At 39.9% G+C, this 16,364-nt stretch overlaps 1 long non-coding RNA gene across 1 annotated transcript; it reads right to left on the bottom strand.

The window, feature by feature from the left end:
• Window positions 1–9,079: 9,079 nt before the first annotated feature.
• On the bottom strand, window positions 9,080–14,025 carry LOC138956598 (uncharacterized). Its single transcript, XR_011452717.1, has 3 exons — window positions 13,768–14,025; window positions 11,484–11,557; window positions 9,080–11,221 (listed from the first exon to the last, which is right to left on the bottom strand). It is a non-coding gene; the product is annotated as an uncharacterized lncRNA (long non-coding RNA).
• Window positions 14,026–16,364: the final 2,339 nt, after the last annotated feature.

Below are 16,364 nucleotides of genomic sequence, written 5' to 3'. Positions count from 1 at the left end.
CGCACTGCACAACTTCAGTGCACATGTACGCGAGAGTGCTCGGTCGCTTTTTGAAAATGTGTATCTTGAGAGAAAAATATAGAATATTGCGCTGTCCGAAGGAATGGAGTTCTTATCGGACAATGACAGCGCTCAGTTCAAAACGATAGGACATCTGACCGCCATGCGGCTATGTGAATCGGACATTTGAGCCTTTTAATCCGTCTATGTCGGACACCTGACGACATCCCCGAGGCTTTTACATGAAATAAGATCATACGGGCACTAATAGTTGCATACCAAAAATGAACTGCCTCAAGGCTCTCTATTCAGAGTGGTATCCTTTTAAAGAATAAATTCAGGTACAGCTTCTTCTAAAGAAAAAAAAATTCACCGAAACCACCAAAATATCTACCTCACTACAGAAAGCAGTCAAATTAAAGTGTTGATTTTTGGTCTGTGACCAAGTGGAGGGATGGTCTTATCCCATGTTAAAGGTGAGGACAACTTTTTAAATGAGGCGTAGTGGGCCTTTAAAACATTGACACAAATTTACAATAGCAACAAGTTGTAATGCTCAGTACAACCAATACTGAGTGGACATTTACTGCCGCTGTTGCTGTAGTTTCCCCATCAATCACAGCTGGACTTGGATAGCCCTGCTTTTCATCCACATTCACTGGCCAGGTCTTCGTCATCTTCTGCCCCTACTGACAAATGAATGAGAAAGGAACTGATCTTAAATCCAAACACAATGACAAGAACAAGTTTAAAGTATGAGTAAGGAGTAAATTGTGTTTGTAACTGACAGTGACACACACACTAAACCCACATAAATGCCAAGAGCATAAACATTCTAATTCCCCAATTTTTGTCCGTTTGAAATCACTCCACAGATGTGGAGGCCATGTCAACTAAAAATCTGCCATGTAAACGGTCCTGACGACCCTAAAACTCAGCTGAGCACTGCTCGACTCGGCAGTGACTGGGCAAAGGTTTTGCGCAGACTTTCCTTATTATGGAGTGACTGGGGTAAAACACTTGGGACTTCATCACATTGAAGAATGTTTGTCAAAACAGTAGAAGAGCAGTGAAATTTACATTCTCCACAAAAAGTGAAACGGATGAATTGACAAAAAGTGTCATGTTTTATTTTGTGGTGTTTTTTTTAACTTGTTTTATTATTGCTAATTATATGGTGTGTGTTTTATGTAACTAACCTATCCATTTTAATTTGTGTGAGTTGCTTAAATTTGTGAAGTCACTGAAAATCATTAACAGTAAAAGTCATACATTTCTATTAGGTCTAATGCCTACTTTTTAACATTTGAAATATAGAAGACACATTCCCTGTCAGCTCTTGCTATCAAATTCAAAAAGCAAAGCAAAGGTGTGTAACATCAATCTGCAGGGCTAGAAAAATCTACAGGTATTAATGTCTGGCAGTTCTCCTGACTGGCCAGGGAAATTCAAACACACATACACACACACTTCGGTTCTCACACACAAACACACACCAACAGTCAGAATGTGACCAGAACTTGAGACTGAGAGGGAGGATAAAACACAATATGATCATGTAGCAAAACTCTTACCTGAATTGCCATTAGCATGAAATATTTCCCATTTGAGTCTTGACAGCCATGAATCTGCTTCTTCCACTGTGCCGGATCGATGCCAACCTGTAATATATATATATATATATATATATATATATATATATAAATATAAAGTTATAATGAGAGCGCTGCTAAAAATGCCAAAATGTGCTCCCTGCTTTCAAAATTCCACGTTGGAATGTAGGCGGTGGAGACACACACAGAGTAAAGGATGATCTCCCTTGCTCATGTATAATTTCTATGCATTCTCGCTCTTGACGTCATTCTATATATATATATATATATATATATATACATATATATATATATATATATATATATATGTATAAGTTACAGCTCCGTTCATCTATGCTATCGCGTGATATTTTGTCGAGACTGGGTCAATGAATATGAGAGCCTCGAATGACGTCATTATATTATTCCACCCCGTCGAGACAAAATACCACGCGGTACCATGGATGATTTAGAGCTGTAACGTATATATGGCATGACCAAAGTAAAGAGAATTTGTCATGGGATGTGGAAACAAATCATTGGAAATTCACCATGGGCAATCAACCCAAGCCTAGAAATTGTAGAACTATATTTTGTTTCAGTCTTGGCAAGGCCAGTTTTGTCCAGTTCCGGAAAAGACATCATGAATTCATTCACCCTGCCGAGACGAAAATAACAATTCCATGGATGAAAACGTATAAGCTTATATCCCGTGACGCATCAAAGCTAAATTTTGTTTTGAAATGTCTTCACAACGTACAGATACCTTATAACGACATAATCGCCTTCACAAGACAGGACAAACGCACACTTTGTTTTTCGTTTGCTACAAATCTAGTCTTGTTGGTTGACGGAGAGAATAAAGCTTCAATCGTACCTTCATCAACCGGAATAAATGCTCAACCCGCTGTCAGTTCGCAACTGAACCTTGTTTTTTTTCTTCAACTTTTTGGTTAACATTGAAACGGCAATCCAAAAAAGTGTTTCAGGTGTTTCAAGACACAGGCTTAGCTCCTTCTTTTGAGTTGCTTTTCAGTCTAAAATGACGGGGCCCAAGGACTGTTATGCCGGGGTGGAAGTAGAGATAAGCGCCCACTTCCCAAGAAATGCTCCATATGGCTTCGTGTCTCCAAACACCTCTGATAGTCAAATCCAGCTCTTGGCCTTCACGTGGCGGGCCCTGTCTTCGACTAACAGGAGAAGGGATGCAGGCGGGTCCCTGGCGCCTTAAAACCAGCTGCTTCGGGCAGATGGGGCTCATCAACCTTGGATGGTCGCTCATCTAGAAGAAGGACAAATCCGATTTCAAAACCCGCACTGCCTTGTGTGCGCCTTGGGAAAGGCAAAGGCTACGAGAAGGAAAACTTCGACAACAAACCCGGGTAGAATGGACTCGACAGCCCAGCAAGGCAGCTACTCTTGGGGAGGAGGCAACCCTGAGTAAGAACCTCAACCACCGAAGACGGAAGACAGCAGCCAACTTGGCGTGGGGAGAAAATCGGCTGTCTACGCTTCCACGATAATATGTGACCGGATCTGACAAAATGGTAGATAACCCGATTTTTGGAAAATGTTAGATATGCATATCATCTGAAAGCTTAGAAAACAAGCTTTCATGTGATGTTTGAATGAAAAGGATACTCCCAAAAATGAAGACTCAGGAGCAGTTTGAAATACGGGTATTAATGGCGGCCATTTTGAGGAAATTGGATTAAAGTTTGGACACATTCAACAGCGAAGAGTCCCTAGCAACCATGCTTAAATTTCGTTCTAATGGAATAAAATGTGTACAGAGTACACTAAACAACAGTGTTATGCTTGTTTCCATGGTGATTTTGCATCACTGTAGGATTTGTGAGATTTTTAAAGTACAGTTGATAGTGTGATTCGAGAAACTAGGTCTCACCAAAATAGTAGTCAAAATTATCCATGCTCTTCCATAAAATACATAATGCTTTTAAGCCATGTGCAACTTAAACCTTCTCTCAAATAATTCATTGTCTTAGTTTGTAAAGCATAAGCTTGATATTTTAAGTATTAGGCCCTATTATTAAAGTTCATTTTTACGAACCGAAACAATAAGTCACAGAGTACTGATCTCACTTGGGTTTTATTTGTGGTTACTTGAGTGAACTTAAATATGAACGATACATCAATCTCATTAAAACATGAATATTTCAAACGAATCAGAATGGTTGAAGTCGATTGTCCTCCATACAATAAATATACAATTTAATTGAAGATAAAACTAAGGAAAAAGTAGTGCAAGCAAAATTTTCCCACTGAAAACCGAAACAGAAAAGAGAGAGAGAGAGAAACTGAAACTGAAACTGAAACTGAAACTGAACTTTATTACCAAAGGATAGAGGTTTTAGGCAAAGCCTAATCTTACAACCTGTCCCTTATACAAACACTTAATACAGACGCACATAATATAGATAGTAAAATTGACAAGGTTATTGTTACTTACAGACGTACATAATGTAAATAGTAATAAGAAAGGGGTTATGGTTTTGTATACACATTCAAAAATGGGAAAATCAATATAGGGTGGAAATTGCAGCATAGTTGCAATAATGCATTGCATATAAACATCCAAAACAACTAATAACAAAAGGGAGAAAACAAATGTGGGGAGGAATTGTCCCAATCATTCGCATGTATATCATTATCAATACATACACATAAAGAACAAATCAAAATACAAACATAACTTGACTAAATGTAAAAAGCACTAAAATATCAGACATGAAAAGTGTTCTATTTACCCATTAAGCGGGAATGAAACTGGCGCCTAAACGTTTTCACAGAAGAGGCATTTCGGAGGGGTAGAGAGAGAGAGAGAGAGAGAGAGAGAGAGAGAGAGAGAGAGAGAGAGAGAGAGAGAGAGAGAGAGAGAGAGAGAGAGAGAGAGAGAGAGAGAGAGGGGGGGTGCAGCTTTGAGTCTAGAAGGCAACAGCTGTAACTGTCAGAGAACCAGGTCGAACAGACGAATGTACTGGCAAATACTTTGAACAGAGGTAAGTTTATAATCTAATAATTTTTGTATCAGCATTTTGCTTTGCTATTCCTTACCGTTATCCTTCAACTACACACAACAGGTTTGAAAGCAAAGAGTCTCAATAATCCTGATTCACAAGTCAATCCAAATAATATAAAACACAATGAACTTCATGATTGCACAGATCTGAAGTCAAGCCAGTTCCATTATTTAAAATGTCACTCCAGTGATCCTTAAACTTGAAAACATTTACTGCCACAAAGTCCCGGTAGCATCACAGTGTGTAGCCAATGTAGTGTACACAAAAATGTACTACAATATAAACCATATACTATGAGTAGATAGAAAGCAGGTTAGTTGGGGGAGGGGGGGGGGGGTGGACACATCACATCCCTCTTGTCCTCGCGCACAAACTCACGAATCTGGGGGAACAGGTATGTTTGTCGCTCACGCGAGAGTCCGGGGGTGGGCAGAATCAGTGGCATGTCTGCCAAGGCTCAGAAAGCTTCCCGGCTGACCAGCAGGTTCCGCTGCTCCTCAACTTCAGCCAGAGACATCTTCACAAAGACACAGTCAGGGTGCTGGTGTGACATTCTGAAGTGGGCAAACTTCAGCATGCCAGGCAGGCGCTTGAACGCTAGCTTGAGGAAGGTCTGCCAGTCGTACGTGTTGACAAGAGTAGAGCCATCCTCCCTGCCGACTAGCTGTGGAATGTTAACGTGGCTCACTGCTGTGCTCTCTCGCACGACCTCGCACAAATCATCGAGGCTGTCGGCAGGACACCTCGGATCGCCGGAAACTTCTTTAGCAGGCCAAAGGCCCAGTCGGGGGCAAACTTTGTATGCCCGGCTGGCATGAAGTGTACATTGATCTCTGTGTGAAGGCCTTTCATGACGCGCCAGATCAGGTACCACATTACAAAGTTATGTTTGTTCTGCCCTGAACAGTTGTCACAATGCAGACTGAGCACTTGCTCTCCTAGTCCGTATTTCTCGAAGAAGAAGTGGAAGTAGCTGATTACAGCAGTGGACCCTTTACTGCAGTTGACGCTTTTGTCGACAAGAAAGTTGACTTGTTGAGGGATGGCCTCACAGTTGACACAGAAGATGGCACATTTCCTCGGCACCAGGAAATACATTGGGCCCGGTTGTGCAGCGTTACTTGGAAGATGCACCTGCTGCGCAAAATCAAAGCTATAATGAACAGCAATGGGGCGTGAGTTTGGGGCAGTCTCCGTGAGAACGGTCAATCCAATCCCCTGGACAGCCGTCTTGCACTGGGCTATTTCATCCTTGTAGAATTGACGCTCTGCAACCACTATACTCAAGTGTCGCTGTTGCTACAGCATAAGTTCACCCTTCTCTTCGTCGGTCAGGTTTGCACCGCGAAATATCTTGGTGTTGTTGCTTTGGCACCTCCAACACAAATCCGTCATTGGTCTGCATAACTTGAGGGTGTCCTGGAACAAATTAATATCAATCATCACATAACACGATCACTCACTTTCCTTTGCTAATAGTTGGTCAATAATAGGTGTGACTTGTAATAATTCTATCTTTGATATGTTATGACTAAAATTAATTGAATCTAGTTTTGAAGAAATACAAAAAATGTAGAAAAAAACGAATAACACACGTACACATTGAATGCACAGTGCCCTGCAGTGTCATTACAAATAAATCTGTAATTATTATTTATTTTTGAACACAAGCATACATAGCCAGCAGACGCCCAATCAGTACTAAAATTAGTGATACATAATACACAACTTACATTATGTTAAGGCAAAAAAAAAAAAGTCTGTTTACGGTAACATAGGCCCAAAAAAATAGGGTCGGTAGGTCGGGATTATTATTATTTTTTTTCTTCAAAAAACCCCATATTTTTACGTTATTTTGCACAAAAAAAAAAAAAAAAGATTTATTTATTTATTTATTTTTTTCCAAATGCCAAAAAAAGTCTAGGGTTGCGCGAAAAAAATAGGGTCGGTCGGGTTACCGTAAACAGACTATTTTTTTTTGGTCTAAGGTAAACACAGAATCAGCAAACAAGAACAAAATAGCAACGCTGCAAAGACCAATCATGACATACATACACAAAATATTGGTTCACCCCGTCCCATGTATAGTCACATGCACCACACACCACATGCACACACACACACACACACACACACACACACACACACACACACACACACACACACACACACACACATAATTATACACATGGCCAAACATTCACACACATACACAGGCACACACACGGGAAAACACACGCTGCCTTCAGCACACACACACACACAGGCTACCAGTAAGTTCGTCACACGGTAGATTCGTCACCTATGACCGTAATGACGAAGTTACCGGCAGGGGTGGGCGGGTGTTTATGCTAAAGAGCTTATGCTTTCAGATGTTTGATTTTTGGGAGAGATTCAAGATTCACATTTTTTAGAGAGAGAGAGAGAGAGAGGGAGAGAGAGAGAGAGGGAGAGAGAGAGAGAGTGTGTGTGTGTGTGTGAGAGAGAGAGAGAGGGAGAGAGAGAGAGAGAGAGTGTGTGTGTGTGTGAGAGAGAGAGGGAGAGAGAGAGAGAGAGAGGGAGAGAGAGAGTGTGTGTGTGAGAGAGAGAGAGACTGAGAGAGAGAGAGGGAGAGAGAGAGTGTGTGTGTGTGTGTGTGAGAGAGAGAGAGAGAGAGAGAGAGAGAGAGAGAGAGAGAGAGAGAGAGAGAGAGACACGGACGTACATACACCCACATCCATGACACGCACGCACACACACGACACACACACGCACGTACACACGCACTGACAAACACTCACACACTGACCATCGCACATACACACACACACTAAAACACACTGACATGACACACACACACACGCACGTACACACGCATAAACACTCACACACTCACTAACACACACACGACTTCAACCTCACTGTCAAGGAGGCAGAGAAACTCGGACTACTGTGGCGAAGTTACTGTGGCGAAGTTACCGGGACCGGTGACGAATCTACCGTGTGACGAACTTACTGGTAGCCCACACACACACACACTCACACATACTTGTTTTCCCCTCGTTATTGTGACCATTGGCCGGCCCCATCGTTGTTTTGACAGTGCCTGCTGAAGTGACCGTTTGACCAATAGATAAGAAATTCCACATCAAGCTTATTTAAATTGGCCAAAAGTGAATGTGCATAATTACACTCACATACACTCAATATTTCAATAAACTGAAACACCGCCTGCATTGTGTTGACAAAGATGATACACACGATACACACTTGTGTGTGAACGTTGTTTTGACCGGGGTATACATGTTTTCCCCTCGTTATTGTGACCATTGGCCGGTCCCATCGTTGTTTTGACAGTGCCTGCTGAAGTGACCGTTTGACCAATAGATAAGAAATTCCACATCAAGCTTATTTAAATTGGCCAAAAGTGAATGTGCATAATTACACTCACATACACTCAATATTTCAATAAACTGAAACACCGCCTGCATTGTGTTGACAAAGATGATACACACTCGTGTGTGAACGTTGTTTTGACCGGGGTATACATGTTTTCCCCTCGTTATTGTGACTATTGGCCAGTTCCATCGTTGTTTTGACAGTGCCGGTTGAAATGACCGTTTGACCAATAGATAACAAAATTCCACATCAAGCTCATTTAAATTGGCCAAAAGTGAATGTGCATAATTACACTCACATACACTCAATATTTCAATAAACTGAAACACCGCCTGCATTGTGTTGACAAAGATGATACACACGATACACACTCGTGTGTGAACGTTGTTTTGACCTGGGTATGCATTGTATTGACTTTCCGTGGTAGTGTGATATTGTATATATATGATATAAGGTAGTGTGCCTTTACATTTTAACTTGCTCCTTTCAAAACCTTCTATTGGCACTTAGACCAAAGAATCACAAAGCCTTTTTTTTATGTGTACGAAACAGCTAAACAAAACGTGTAGCTTACTTTGCAGTGCATAATCATGAAGCTTTTTAAAATGAAGTTTAATGATCATATTTGAAGGTGGTGGATACTATAAGTGTTATCAGGGACCTATATTAGAATCAGTCTGTCAGTTACGTTTTTTTTTTTGTCCTTCTTGTAATGAAAGGTATTTTTATGATGGCGCTCAGTTCCCTTGCGTTTGTTCATCGACATTTTAAGATACCTTCACATTTGAAATTGCATTTTATTTTATTTACTTTGACTTCCATTCATTTAATGATGGGCTTGTTTAGCATAATTGCTTTTGTATACACATGCATTTTACAGTCTGTGTGTTCAGTTGTAGAAACAATTTCTCTTCTTGAGACAATAATAGCTTTTTGTTAACTTTCGGAGTAAGGATTTGAATGATTTTCCCTGTGGCGATTATGTCCATGCAATCTGCAATCCTGTGATCACACATCCACATACAAACACAATCAGTCAAATCATAACAATAAGCATGTTTTGCAAAATAACGTTTGGTAGTTTTTATTCCTTTTCAATGGCATGCAACAAAACGGTGACATTTGCTTTTTGCAGACATTTAAAAAGCAGTGAATTTATCCTTTGTATAATTATACTTATACTGTTATAGCTTACAACCAGGCTATAACAGTGATTGAATGTTGCCCCAGTTGACAAAGGAACAGGAAATAGAATGCATGTACAACTTCTCGTCTCAAACTAAAATAAAGAAGAAAAACAAATCTGAATATCTTGTTAAAGAGAACAGAGAAAAAAAGTGTATTTTGTACCTTCAAAACCTCTTAAACAGCGCTTACATTAGATTTAAGAAATCAGTGAACTTAACGTATAACAACGATTGAATAACTCTGCCCAACATGACAAAGAAAACAAAACTTGACTAAATATAAAAAGACAGATTTATTTCTCTCAAACAAAACCTTCAAACCTGTTGAAAAATAGGCTATTGCCTCCACCATCATTGTTCTGACCGCGCATAATAAACTGAACTTTTGACCAATGTCCAACAAAATTCAAATTAAGCTAAATCAAACACACTCCAAATAAATAATTAAATATGAAACACAACCACCAGTGTGCTCATGATTAAAAATAATGAAAACACATAATGCACACCCGGTGTATAACATTGTTCTGAAAGGAACAATACACGGCTTTGACTTTCTTTAAACTTATAAGTGGGCCTAATGCGTTCATGATAATAATGCAATATAACACAGTAAGGTAGTCTCGAGTCGTATGATTACATATTTGTAACATGGAAAATAAACCAATGTTAAAATACTGTGAGGCATGAGAATTGGCATATGTGCACATCTACAATACTGGATCACAACCTGGGACATTGGGGTAAAAAAATAAACATTATAAAAACAAAGCCAAACCCACTTTTTCTTAAAGTTTAGACACTATTTTAATGCCTTAATGCAATTAATAAACAAAGCACATGCCGGTTTCAGTAAAACATCACCAAGAGTTAACCAACGTGAGTGGTGTCTTGTATGTCACATGGTTTCCACCTGGTATAGTTATTCAAACAATGAACCAATATTCCTGCTGAAATTATTTTGCAATGTTGGCAGACATTCAAGGTCTTGTATCCTAAGTGAAACATGAGAAGAAAAACCTATTCATTTTCCACGCAGTACCAATGACTATAGTGGAAACCGTGACATACGCAACAGAGGGGATAAACAATTTCACCTACACTATGATAACAGCATTGTATGCAGGTCTTTCATATATTGTTTTTGTCATACAAAGACAGTTGTTTTTATGTTGTTGCAGTTACTTACACATTATTCATTTTGTGTGAATAACCAAATGTTCTGTATGTCACGTGGAACCCAAATGGAGGAAATCGCACATTTCTTTGTGTCTATTGTGATGTTTTCAGATGCGCAGAGGTGTCATGGCCTTCATGGTGAAAACATAAAGCACACTGAGTTAGGAGCATGAAAAGGACCATTTTTCTTATCATTTTCTAAAAATGTGTTGTGATTGAAGATGATTTGAGTGTTAACATTGAGACTGACGCGTGTGCGTCATGTGACTGTAAAAATTGACATCATGCAATAAAACACACAAAAAAACTTTAAATTTCTGTCAATTATTGATAAATTTATCAAATACACCATATACCAACATAATCAATACCAGACAGTGATCAAAACTGTGAGATTAGGAGTAAAAGAAGGTCATGGCTCCACAAGTTTTAGAACTGCTGAAATGCACACTTATGATGGGAAAGGGTGGGTAGTTACCGAAGAACAATTTAAGAAATGATGCAAGATGCTCCAGGAGTACAAAAATGTGTTGTAAAAACATGAAAAAGAAACCAGCGTAAAAACTATGTTCATCCACGATAATCAAAAGATGAAGTGCATAAAAAATCAGTCAAACATATGTTGCCCTCTACGGCCGACAGTTGGGACATTTAGCAGTCTAACGCTGCCAGCATCCACCCATGAAATGTCCTCCACGTCTGGGAAGATGTATGCATCTCCCTTCTTCCGAAGAAAGTTGACACGGCCTCCCCTGGTCTGAGTCCCACCACCACCCCACTGTATACTTCGGTGTTGCCTCGTACAGTGGTGAAAGTGACCTCCACCCAGCTGCCATGCTGAATGCTGAAAGAGGACAGAACATACAGGGTTATGCAAAACCTCCACAAGCAAGTTCTGAGTACATCATCCCCTCACTCCACTCACAATACCAAGGACGATTGCAAGATAACTTTTTCTGCAATCAAAGAATAATTACAAGTGTACTTTATTGGATAGGAAGACTTTCCTCTAAAAATTAAAACACTGTCCGAGAGCTTAAATCTATTTTGTGGAGAAATCTATGCGAATAAGATCTGAACAGTGAAATCAGAAAGTAAAATCACACCTGGAATAATGTCCGGTGAGTTGTGCAACTTCAGTCTGTTGGTAAGCATCTGCAGAAAGCTGAGGGAACTTGTACTGAAAACAAAATGCAGAACATTATTGTACTAGAAGTCTGAAACTGAAAAATAAATGAATCCATAATAATAAAAAGTATGCAGAGAAAAAATCAAAATGAAAACTGATCACCTTTGCTGCAAGTATTACATACAGGCAAATCCAGCTAACTCACAAACGGTTAAGTCAAAAATTCGCGCAGTAGCACACAAAGAAATTCTGGTCCGGAATTATCCCTCTTTATCTATGTGTACAAAGTACCCTGAGCTCGAAATGGGATTTCTCTTACGTAAGTCGAAAGACGGATAGCACACAACAGAAAGTCAGTCCCAAAGACAAAGTTTACTCTATATTTACTACAGCAACTCGAAACACGAAACTTGGCGTCTCACACTAGCGCATTGTGTAACCTTATTCCCTTCTTCTCTACACGGACGCCACACCGACTGGTCAGTCGGCACGCAATAAAGTATGAACTGAAGTTAGGAGGGGGCGAGGAGTAAGGAGGGGGCAAGGAGTAAGGAGAATTATCCAACTCCAAGAAAACATTCTGAAAAAGGTGGGGAAGTGGTGACAAGGCAGTGAACGCACTCACCATGCACTGACATCATACGAAAGCAGCCACACAAACACAGCACAGAGGCAGAGGCAGGTGTGCAGATGCTTTGTGAGAATAAGCGTTGAAAACCAGTTTGAATTAAAAAAAACAACAGCAGATAGAGCCGCATGTCATAATCATTCTTCTTGTCTGGCTTTATTGACTGCATGTCGATCTTGTGGCAGCGACTTTTCACTCTTCAGTCGGACTGTACACAAACCGCTCTCACTCTCCCTCACTGACTACCCTAAGCCCTGACAACTGATCCTTGGAAATTGTTTGGAAGAGTACACCTCTCTATTTCTCTCCAATGCTCTTCCTGCTGACTTCAGTGACACCGGACACCCCACTGAGTTTAACCAGCTACCCCCCCCCCCCCTCTCTCTCTCTCTCCCCCCAGCCATGCACTGTTTGGTGCTGTAGGTAACCGACTCACTGGTCAAGGCTGCAGGGAAACAAGAGTATCTTGTCAATGAAAGAGGTTACACACAGATACGCGATGCTGAGAACGGTGGCCGATTTTTCACTCTCTTTCTCGGAGGGCCTTCATCATTGCAGGGACTGCTGTAAAGAAATGCTTGCTCAGAAACTAACTCTTTTTGCATTGAAACATGCACCAGAATGTGCATAAAATATGAGATATCAAGTTTTACAAACAAAAGGGCCATCTGCAAGTTACAAATCAGTACCAAAATCGATAATCAGAAGCGTATGGTACGAAGAAGCCATGAGAGAAGTGTAACTAGCTTCCATGGTAACCAACAAACATATCTCTTAGTTTTACTACAAAAGACAGCCTCTTTTTTTAAACTATTTGTTTAGACAAGTCTAAAAGTATTATAAATGATATGCTTTAGGCATACAACTTCCAAAGTAAACAATAAATACAGGCCGCAAACTAACTGTGACGTAGGTCACAAGGAAACAACTGCTGCGATTAAACTTCGTCTCCACTGTGACTCCCGTTTACAAAACGCCAAATTTCGGGCAGCACATTTAAAAACTTAAAATGCACATGCCATATGAAATACGAAATCAAAGGAAAACATTTGTTTGCTTTTGCATTTTATAGACTTAGATCTGATACTTCGCACGCGTGTTCGAGAGCGTATGTCACAGGAGAAACGAAATCTACTGATACGCGACCCCAAATGGATTATTTTTCTGCATGCTTGCTTTAATTTCTTTTAGAACCAACAAGACCGCGCTTTTATTGGTGATTTATTAATAATGTATGCAAACAAACTTGCAGAACTAACATGCTTTTATTATTACTCCGAATATCATGTTTCGTTGTTCTGAACGTCACAACAGAAACCAAAAAGGTCTGATTTTCGTTTCTTAAAAACGTCCGATCAGATTGGGCCGTGCACATTAAATTCCAAATGGACGTCAGTTATTATTTATTAACCAAACCTTCTTCATTTGATTTCTACAAAAATCAGTTAACAATATTGTAGTTTTGCGAGAATATTGATTTGGGTTGCTCGTTCGTCACCGTGGAGACGAAAGCAGACGACAAGAGTACACACTATCACGGACAATCATCAAGGAATATTTCTGTTGGAGGGACTAAATGTTCAATCAGTGGCACTTTTATCAATACATAATGAGCATTAATGATAACACTTACCTCAATAAGCTTTGTAGAAGGCCACAGCTAGCGTGAGATGCAGGCACGTGGCGTAACCCCGAACGAATGTGTTGTACGGCACACCGCGTCAGTGGAAACTATTCGACCAATGATGCTCGTTTGTTTTAGCGTGTCCACGCATCTTGCAATTTGTGGTCTACACGCTGACCGCTTACTCACGCTCTTCCGATTCAGGGTGCAAAACACAAGTGCGTCAGCTTCCTGGATGGGTTGAGCGGCAGTGTTGCGGACGTCACAGGTGGAGACTAAACGTGATTTGCCAGATACGCGTTCCTCTAGTGGTACCGTGTTTAACTTTTCATCGTGAATTGCACTAGTTTTAGAAAGACTGATAGTGTGTGATGCATTCTAAACAAAATATTGTTCTCCTGAAGCACTTCTGTGTTCTGGAAGCAGAACACAACTCAGTTGATGCAAGTGGAAACGAATGTAACGTGCAAACATCATTATTTTGACCTGCATCAAAGGTCAAATGTCACGAATTTGTGTAATGGAGATGTGTTCATTAGGTAAAGTGTTTAATATATACTATCATTATACACAGAGTTTACTTCTTTGCTGCTAGTTTTAAATGCACTGAGCACTTCACTTCTTCTTCAAAATTATGTCCCGCTTTCTGATGCTATTTTTGTCACAAAAACCAACAATATAAATTGCATAAAAAATCAGACAAACGCAAACAGTGAGGTTCAAACCTTTATTATGGTTTACAAACATGTACACAAACATATCAAATTGTAAACATGAACAAGGTTGTGCCCAGTAAGCTACAACACAAGCTTAAAGTCAGGACTCTGTTGTTTTACTGCCTGTTTCCAGTATTGTAGATGTGCACATATATATATATATATATATATATATATATACAGATTATTTAAAACACTCCACTGAATAGTCCACACAATCAAAACAACTAGCAGCATCTTTAGTAAGGTCTATGCTTTTTCAATTGCAACAAATGAAAAATATACTTTTGTTTCTAACAGAAAGTAAGAAAGCTGCCAATTTATCCTTTGTATTATAGCTTCCAACAAACGTATAGCGACGATTGAATAACTTTGCCCCAGGTGACAAAGAAACATACAATAAAACTATTTTCCAACTTCTTGTCTCTCAAACAAAATTGAAAAAGCAAATCTTCAAACATCCTGTTAAAATAGGCCATTTGCCTCCACCATCGTTGTTTTGACAGCACATGCTGAAGTGACCTTTTGACCGATGCCCATGAAATACCAAATTAAGCTGATCTAAAGAGCCAAAAGTAAATGTACCATAAATACACTTTATATACACTCAAAATCTTTCTTTATTCTTTATTTCTTTATTTGGTGTTTAACGTCGTTTTCAACCACGCAGGTTATATCGCGACGGGGAAAGGGGGGGGAGATGGGATAGAGCACTCAAAATCGAAATCAATCATTACATGTGAAACACCACTATGACCCAGTGTTTATGATACGTTATGATTGTTTTGACTTTCCTACAAGCGGACCTTATGGTAGTTTGTGGTCACGATAATAAATAATAATGATCACACGATGACCCAGTGTTTATGATACGTTATGATTGTTTTGACTTTCCTACTAGCGGACCTTATGGTAGTTTGTGGTCACGATAATAAATAATAATGATAATAAAGTTAAAACGGCTATGCCTACGATGCCTTCGGGCCTTGTTTTTGGCCGATTTGAGCGGAATTGCTGTTATATATTGCCCAGCCAACCTTAATTAGAGCAATCCTTACCCTTGTTATCCCAAAGAAGTACTGTACACTTAAGAAACGTCGTTCAAACTCGGCGTACAGCAAGCTTTAGAAGCGACCACTACTCTTTTGTACAAGAGGGAGAGTTTAAAGCGGCTAGGTCTGATTTACTCTCTCCTATCGCCACCAGACTAGTGTTATGCTACTATAAACCATAACAATGCTTCACGACCGGAATAGTTTCATATCTCAAAACTCGGGTTCTAGTGGCCAATTCAGTGTGGCATTGAGACTATATGCATGACTAAACGGGAAGTAATTCACACAGCCTCCACAACAAAAGAGCAGTGGTCGCTGCGGAAGCTCGCTGTACGCCGAGTTTAAACGACGTTTCTTAAGTCTTTCTTTCTTTATTTGGTGTTTAACGTCGTTTTCAACCACGAAGGTTATATCGCGACGGGGAAAGGGGGGAGATGGGATAGAGCCACTTGTTAATTGTTTCTTGTTCACAAAAGCACTAATAAAAAAATTGCTCCAGGGGCTTGCAACGTAGTACAATATATTACCTTACTGGGAGAATGCAAGTTTCCAGTACAAAGGACTTAACATTTCTTATATACTGCTTGACTAAAATCTTTACAAACATTGACTATATTCTATACAAGAAACACTTAACAAGGGTAAAAGGAGAAACAGAATCCGTTAGTCGCCTCTTACGACATGCTGGGGAGCATCGGGTAAATTCTTCCCCCTAACCCGCGGGGGGCGTACAGTACTTCTTTGGGATAACAAGGGTAAGGGTTGCTCTAATTAAGGTTGGCTGAACAATATATAACAGTCATTCCGCTCAAATCGGCTGAAAACAATGTCTGAA

This window comes from Littorina saxatilis, unplaced genomic scaffold (assembly GCF_037325665.1).
Source record: "Littorina saxatilis isolate snail1 unplaced genomic scaffold, US_GU_Lsax_2.0 scaffold_74, whole genome shotgun sequence".
Classification (NCBI taxonomy): Eukaryota; Metazoa; Mollusca; class Gastropoda; order Littorinimorpha; family Littorinidae; genus Littorina; species Littorina saxatilis.
This window is presented reverse-complemented; position numbering and strand designations above follow the sequence as displayed.